This window comes from Neovison vison, chromosome 4 (assembly GCF_020171115.1).
Source record: "Neovison vison isolate M4711 chromosome 4, ASM_NN_V1, whole genome shotgun sequence".
Taxonomy (NCBI): domain Eukaryota; kingdom Metazoa; phylum Chordata; class Mammalia; order Carnivora; family Mustelidae; genus Neogale; species Neogale vison.
Window position 1 is genome coordinate 160092507 of NC_058094.1, and position 8978 is coordinate 160101484.

Genomic DNA, 8978 nt, shown 5'->3' on the forward strand with positions numbered 1-8978 from the left:
TGCAATTCGCTGAGGAGGTGACTGGGAAGCTGGATACGATGCAGGACACAAAGACCATGAAGACACCAGCCCTTCCTTCAAAGGGCGCGTCTACAACCTGGTAGGGGAGTTATACAGACAGAGGACCAATTTTAGTACATGATTTTTCATAATAATGGAAGTACAGTACTAAACTTCAAGGGAGGTGATCTGGGCTCCAAAGAGGGAGTCATTATATTTACGATTTATAGACATGGCTAATGTTGGGCCACTGTGGGCCCATCTAAGCATGATGTTATTAGAAAGTAATTGAAAATCAACCTGAATCTTTTTTGGATTCTTGGAAAAAGGCAAAACAGACTTACACTCATTACATACATAAAAACTCCTTAAAATTATCTTTCCCAATTTCTCTCTCTCTCCCTTGCTCGCACTGCATTGCACAACAGTTGCTGCCAGCTCCCATTTTCTCCCCCAGAATTTCCATGAACTCTCTCAAATGTATCCATTTATGGTTCTACTCCTCATTCTCTTGAGTAACCCATTTTGCTTTTTACTTTGAATCTGTCCTCTAGTCTCGTTTCTCTTCCTCCTCCATTACTCCTAATTGAAGCTGGGGACTCTCTGACCAAAGAAAGGCTTCTTTGTATGGACAAGAGGAAGATGAGAGTCTGTGAACAGTAAGGTGGTTTTTTTAATGGCTCATTTATAGTGTTTTTAATATTCCAGGAATTTAATATATATTATTTCCAATGCTCCATCATAAACATGATAGAGATCGGTGAAAGAATATAGTGTTTTTTTTTTTTTTCCTTTTTAGCTCCTTCTTACCTTTGAGTTCCTTTGGCTTGTTATACAGAGTACAGAGATTTTAAAAATATAATACTGCTATAATTCAACAGGAAATTTCTTGTGTCCTGTAGATATCTCCCCCTCTGGCAATGTACAAGGCACTTTCCAGATGGCACATGGGATCCCGTGGGAGGACAGAGAAACAGGAAAATGACCTGTAGAACTAATGAAGAAGGCCAGAGCTATTGGGAGCTCATCTGAATGGATTCCAGAAAGACTGGATCGGTCCTGGCCTTCTCAGAATATAACTTACAGTAACTCAATTGAAAGAATAACGAAATGCTTTATCCATCCTCTATACAAGTGTGATCTGCTAATAAATACATTTGCTTTCTAGCTATGGACCTATACCTTCTGCCAAATTGCTTAGACATGACTAAGCAATTACATCCCATTTTCCAGATGAGAAAAAACTGAGGCTAAGATAAGCCAGGAAATTTGCCTCAGGTCCCATAGTTAGAAAATGGAGAAGCTGGGGCTTCAAACACAGGTGTTACAAACTTGAGAGCCTTTGCTTTACTTAAAATATCACACAGCTTTTGGAGGATGAGGGATAATTGAGAAGTGGCATTACAGTTGGATTTGGAAGGTGGACAGACCCCCACAGAGGAGCTGAAGAGGAAGAACATTCCAGACAGAGGGAACAGCCTGAGTAAAAGGAAAGATGATCAGATATGGCAGCATAGACCACATGTGACAGAGGGAAAACAAGGCTAGAAATGTACACTGGAGCTGTAGGCAAAGGGCCTTGAATGCCAAGGAAAGAAGTTTTATATTACTCTGCAGGCAAAGTTTTTTCTTTCTTCTTCTCTCCCTCCCTCCCTCCCTTCCTTCCTCTCTTTCTCCCCTCCTCCCTCTTTCTTTTTTCTTTTTTTAAGATGAATTTTTTGAGAGAGAGAGCGGGAGAGGGACAGAATCTTCAAATAGACTTCCTGGCTGAGCATGGAGTTGAATGGGGTTCGATCTCAGAATCCATGAGATCATGACCTGAGCTGAAACCAAAAGTCAGGCACTCAAACAACTGAGACACTCAGGCACCCCTACAGACAAAGTTTTCGAACAAAGGAATAACATGAGCATGATAAAAGACAAAGCTTTAAACAATAATGGTCTAATAATAACAGTAACAGTATTTAATATTAATACTACTAATAATGATTCATTGGAGGAAGGATTTTCAACTTGAATAGCATTCAAAGACTTTAATTCGAAAAGCATCTTTGGTGCACCTGGGTGGCTATGTTGCTTAAGCATCTGCCTTTGGCTCAGGTCATGATCCCGAAATCCGAGGATTGAACCCCATGTTGGGCTCCTTGATTCTCCCTCACCCACCTGCTCTTTCTTTCACTCTCTCCCTCTCAAATAAATCAATAAAATCTGGGCGCCTGGGTGGCTCAGTGGGTTAAGCCGCTGCCTTCGGCTCAGGTCATGATCTCAGATCCTGGGATCGAGTCCCGCATCGGGCTCTCTGCTCAGCAGGGAGCTTGCTTCCCTCTCTCTCTCTCTGCCTGCCTCTCTGCCTACTTGTGATTTCTCTCTGTCAAATAAATAAATAAAATCTTTAAAAAAATCAATAAAAGACTTCAAAAAAAGTCATCTTTAGGTACACTTGGACCGACTTGATCTGTATCCAAATTTAGTAGTATAAATGTTCTATATTTTTCATTGTTGTTGTGAGAAAAACTAAGAATTTCACATTGTATGTGAGAACGTCACATACAAGAGACACATAAAAGAGACAACAGAAACCCAATCCACAAACTCAAGTGTTTGTTGTTGGAGTGGGCATAACCCTAGACTGGAAATGGAAGCATAGAGCTTTCATGTTTGAAGACATAGTCATTGTGATTATCCAACTATAGTAAACAAAGCAGTAAAAGATAGGGAACAGGGTAAATATCCATTATAAGGGAGCTGGTTAAATAAAGTATGGCACATCCAGGCAATGGCCAACTATCCAGACTTAGAAAGTGATATACAGCTGTATGTACTGATCTAGAAAAATGGTCACTATACAATATTAAGAGAATTTTAGAAGAAGAATATATAGAATATGAGAGTATGAGCATTAACAAGAAGATATATTGGCTGCACCACATGAAATTGTTGATATTCAGCAATTTCTAACCTATAGGAATGGCAATTTCAAGTGATTTAACCTACTACATATATATGCTTGAATATGTCTAAGGAAATTTCTGAAAAGTTTACACACTAAACTCTTCCTGGTGGTTACTTTATAATAGTATTAGTGAGTTGAAGCGGGGGGCATAAGAATTATTTTTCACCAGATAGCCTTCTTTTCTGATTTATTTGATTATAAAACTGCTCAACTAATCAACTCCCCTTTCTCTGATTCCACCCTTGCCATTCAGTTCTGGATATAATTTTACCTACACAGAGAGAAAAGAGTGACCATGATTATCTTGTGCTCCAAACAGGTATATGTCTCACTGTAAAAAATATAAAGAGGATATATATATTTTTAAAGATTTGAATCATGAAAACCAAGTGGCCATTCACTTTATTTACTTACCTACTTACTTAATAGTCTCGAGTTCTTTTATTTTTTTACACTTATCAGCCATGAATTCATTGGGAATGGGCTCCAGCAGCTCAGTATCCTTTCCCCTGGTTCTCACAAAGTGTGTTTCTCCAGGTGGAGCACGCTTAGCACTCTAGACAAACCCAAGGACCTTTCTCTTGGGGTTCCTTTTTTTCCTGATGACACACTTCAGGAAGCCATTTTGGTTCTTGGAGTACTTAATATGCTCAATACGTACATTAATTCTCAAGGCAAGAGTCTTGCCCTTGTTTGTTTACAACCATGTCAATAGCATGCTGGGTAACACTGCAGACTCTTCAAGTCTTGCCATTGATAACATTTGTGGGGCATTCCATTCCCCTGATGTCTACAATATCACCTTTCTAATAGATTGGCATGTATGTGGCCCAAGGAACCACTCTGTGTCTTCTTAAAAGGCCTAGAGAACATAAAGTGGGTGCCTTTCCTCTTTCCCTTTGTGTTGGTCATTTTGGCAAATTACTGGAAGATGACAGTTCCGGGCGAAAGGGAGCCATTCACTTAAATTACATTTCCTTTTATAAACCTGTTGCTCAGTGCTATTATTAGGGCAGAGGCAGTGGAAGTTACCAAGTACAGTGAGTCAGAAAGGAAAATTCCTGATGTTCATTAGACCTTCAACCAAATCAATGCATGATAATTTTACTGTAACTCTCCTCTTGTTCCATCTCTATCGAGGTGACTCACAAGCTATAAAAGTTCTTCTCCAATTATTTCAGGTTGGCTTTTTTTAAGCAATGAAAGAGAACATCTTTAATTACTTGCTTGAGGTATAGCTTACATACAATAGAATTCACCAGTTTAAAATGTATAGTTTGTTGAGTTTTGATAAATGCATAGTCATGTAAGTACCACTACAGTCAAAATATAGAACATTTTCATTTCTCTAAAAAAAGTTCTCTTACACTTAGCTTTGTGTTTTTTAGAATTTCATATAAATGCAATAAAATAAGAAGTATCCTTTCATGTCTGATTTCTTCCACTTATCATACTTTTTGAGATTCTCCTCTTCTGTGCATAACAACAGTTGTTCCTTTTTATTGCTGTGTAATATTCCACTCATTTATAAATCACAGTTCCCATCTTCATGGACACTGTGATGGCCATTTGGATCGTTTATAGTTTTTGCCTATTATGAATAAAGCTGCTATGAACATTCATATTAAAGTGTTTGTGTGCACATAGGTTTTCATTTTCTCTGAGTAAATACCTACCAGTGGGGTTGCTGGATTGAATTGTATGTTTAACTCTCAACTCTTTCCAAAATGGCATCCTGTATTGTTTTGCATTAATTACTGAGATCAATGGTGAGAGTTTCAGTTGTCCCATGTCCTCACCAACACTTGGTGTTGTCAAATTAAAAAAATTTAGCCATTCCAGGAGGTATGTAGTGATATCTCATTGTGGTTTTTATTTGCGTTTCCTGAATGACTAATGTAGTTGTCCATCTTTTCAGGCACTTATTTTATTTATCTTCTTTGGTGACGTTTTATTTCAAATCTTTTGCTTATTTAAAAAATTGGATTATTTGTCTGAATACCAATCCTTTGCCAGAATGTTTTGCAATATGCCCCCACCCCAATCTGTGGTCTGTCTTTTCATTTTCTTAATGATTTCTTTCCAAGAACAAAGTTTAAAATTTTTTTTAAGGTTTTATTTATTTATTTGAGAGAGAAAGAGAACATGAGCAGGGGGTTGGGGGAAGGGGCAGATGGAGACGGAGAGGGAGAGAGAGAATCCCAAGCAGACTTCCCACTGAGCTTGGAGCCTGATGCAGGGCTCCATCCCAGGAAACTGAGATCATGACCTGAGCTGAAACCACAAGACTGATGCTTAATCAACTGAGCCACCCCAGTGCTCCTGTTCTGGTAGCTTTTTGTTTTGTAGGTTTTTAGGAGTTTCTTCACAGACTCTCATGTTGTCTGTGAATAAGGACAACTTTGCTTTCTTTCCAATCTTATGCCTTCTGTCTTCTTGACTATTGTACTACTAGGATCCCTAACACAATATTGAATAGAAGTGCTAAAACTGACATCTTGGCTTATTCTTGAACCTAAGAGGAAAGTAAGTTGAATTTAAATTCTATTTAGGTTCAACACTGTACCAGGTCTACTTTGTACCTCACACCTTTTACAATACACAAAATGAAAGTACCTTTCTTTTTACATCTAACACTTTCCTCATCCATGTACCAACCAATTCTTCCTGAATCCACTCTGAAGGGAATTTTTACCCCTGCACCACTTCATCAGGACTTCTCTTCGAGGTCACTCATATTTTCCATATTGCTTAATCAGTGGTCATTTCTCAGCCCTCATTTTTTTTTTTGGACCTACCAGTGGCATTTGTCACAATGATCACTGTATTTTCCTCAAGAAATTTTCATCATTCTCCAGACATCATGTTCATCTGACATCACATGTTCATTATTATTTTTTTTTAAAGATTTTATTTATTTATTGGGGCACCTGGGTGGCTCAATGGGTTAAAGCCTCTGCCTTCAGCTCAGGTCATGGTCCCAGGGTCCTGGGATCGAGCCCCACATCTGGCTCTCTGCTCTGCGGTGAGTCTGCTTCCTCCTCTCTCTCTCTACCTGCCTCTCTGCCTACTTGTGATCTCTCTCTCTCTCTCTCAAATAAATAAATAAAAATAAAAATCTTTAAAAAAAAAAAAGATTTTATTTATTTATTTATTTGACAGAGAGAGAGAGAGAGATCACAAGTAGGCAGAGAGGCAGGCAGAGAGAGAGGAGGAAGCAGGCTCCCTGCTGAGCAGAGAGCCCGATGTGGGACTCGACCCCAGGACCCTGAGATCATGACCTGAGCCGAAGGCAGCGGCTTAACCCACTGAGCCACCCAGGCGCCCCTCACATGTTCATTCTTAAGGCCATTTAGGGCAGGCCACGGTGGTGGCTCAGTCAGTTAAGCGTCTGACTCTTGATTTCAGCTCAGGTCATGATCTTAGGGTCTTGAGATCAAGCTCCACAACAGGCACTGTGCTGAGTGCAGAGTCTGCTTGTCCCCCTCCTTCCAGTCTTCCCCTTGCTCTCTTTCCCTCTCAAATAAGTAAATAAATAAATAAAATCTTAAAAAAAAGAAAAGGCCATTTAGTCTTTGCCGCTTATTTTTCTTTATTTCCTTCTCTATAAACATCAGGGCCTGGTTCTGATTCTTCTCCTCTCAGTCAATGGTAATTTGATCTTTCCAACTGCTCAAATCAAAATCCTTAGAGATGTTTTAGCGGCTTCTCTCTCATTGCCTGGAACAGAGTAAAGGTTCAGTGAATGCTGAGTGAGTTGAGTGTGTTTCCAATGACTGATAGAGGATGTACATCTAACTGACATGCTCAAATAGATGCATTCACAGACTACTGCTCCTGGAAACAGTATTTCATATACTGAACAAACAGGGTTGCCTGGGGATAAATGTCTGTCAGCAGGGGATCTGCTAAGTACATTATAGTTCATTTACACAATGGCATATATACTATGCAGCCATACTACATAGTGATATAAATTTGTATTTACTGAAATGAAAAATCATCCAGGATATTATGTAAAGCAACTAAATGAGCCCCAAAGCATAACTTATTGAAGGGTGGGCACAGTTCATTTCTGTGGTATAAAATTATATTCATGTATCTAACATGTGTCTTTCTTTCTTTCTTTTTTTTTTTAAAGATTTTATTTATTTATTTGACAGAGAGAGATCACAAGTAGGCAGAGAGGCAGGCAGAGAGAGAGGAAGGGAAGCAGGCTCCCTGCTGAGCAGAAAGCCCGATGCGGGACTCGATCCCAGGACCCTGAGATCATGACCTGAGCCGAAGGCAGCGGCTTAACCCACTGAGCCACCCAGGCGCCCCAACATGTGTCTTTCTAAAGCTAGATATGTAGGAATTATTTATCAATATGTTAACCATCGTTTTATCTAGGTGGTAGGATTTCAAATAACACGTTTTCTTTGGTTTTTGTATTTTTAGATATTTTATAGTCAACATGTAAGTTACACATAAATTGTCTGACTCAGTCACTCATTCATTCAACACTATTGAACCTCCACTCAGGTTTAGACTCCTCTAGACCCTATAACATCCAATCACATTTTTAAAAAAGACTTGTTTAAGAGAGATCAACCATGAGCAGGAGGAGGGGCAGAGAGAGAGGAAGGGAGAGAATCTCAAGCAGACTCCCCTGTGAGCACAGAGCCCCAGGCAGGGCTCAATCTCATGACCCTGAGATCATGACCTGAGCTGAAACCGAGAGTGGGCTGCTTAACCGACTGAGCCACCCAGGTGCCCCAATCCCATTTCTTTCTTATCTGTTGTGTGCAACCTTATTTTAGGACTGCTTGAAGTTGACACCACCATCTACTTCTGACTCAGAGAGAACGACTTGAAGAAATAAGATAGTTTGTATTTGAAGGGCATGTCCGAATATCTAGCACTTGGGGGATGGCTCTTTGAATGTTAATTGCCTCCCATCTCCTCTTCAGAGAGCCACTTTTGCTGCACCCACAGTTAAATAACACTGTATCACAGAGGCACCCTACAGGCACCCTATTGTCACAAACCATCACTCTGGACACTTTTGCCTCTTTGCATCAGGTTTTGTTTGAAAGCAGAGGCCAGTAGGTGTTGAGTAAATATAAGTAAACTTGACTTTATCAGCTTTCTGAATACACTGTCATAATAAATATCATTTTCCAAGGAGGAATCCTGGAGATCACAGAAATATAGGATTTAGAACACCAGACCCCATTCCCAGTGCTCATGTCTCCTCTATGCTGATGCAGTACTTCTCGAAGATGTTCTGCAGGAGTGAATTGCAACGGGGGTGGTGTCTGATGATGTGGTGGTTCTGTGCAGTTATTGAAGTCACAGAATGTCTTTGAAGTCCTCTATATTAAAAATTTTGAATTTTGCATTTATTCCACCATTTATGTACTTAAAGAAGCATCTTTCTTCAATGAAAACCATTTTTCTCTTTTAAGCAAAATTGATGCTTGAAGAAAGTAGATCTTTTTATCTGTGGCTTTGTATTCTCTCCCCACTGTATACTCCAGGTTTCTGGGAATTCCCATTTGAAAAGCGCAGGCTCCCCTAGCATTGCTTTTACCCACACTTAAATAAGGACACTACTCTTGCACTTAGTTTAGATTTGCTTTCCTTTCTCTCTTTTCTTTTCTTCTTAAGATTTTATTTATTTATCTGACAGAGGGACAATGAGAGAAGGAACACAAGCAGGGGGAGTGGGAGAGGGAGAAGCAGGTTTCCCGATGAGCAGGGAGCCCATGCAAGCCTCAATCCCAGGACCCCAGGAACACAACCTGAGCCAAAGGCAGACACCCAACTACTGAGCCACCCAGGCGCCCTGATGTACTTAGCTTTCCAATAGCTTGAAATTACAGTGCAGAGCAGCGGCCTCAAGGTATAGTACTGGTAGAGGGGAGAGGGAGCTGTACTAGGACTTCCGCAGCAATTGACAGAAACTTCCCCAAGCTACCTAAGTTCAATGGAGGAAAAAAAAAAAAGAAGCTAGAGACAGACTTCATTATAAGGATATGGG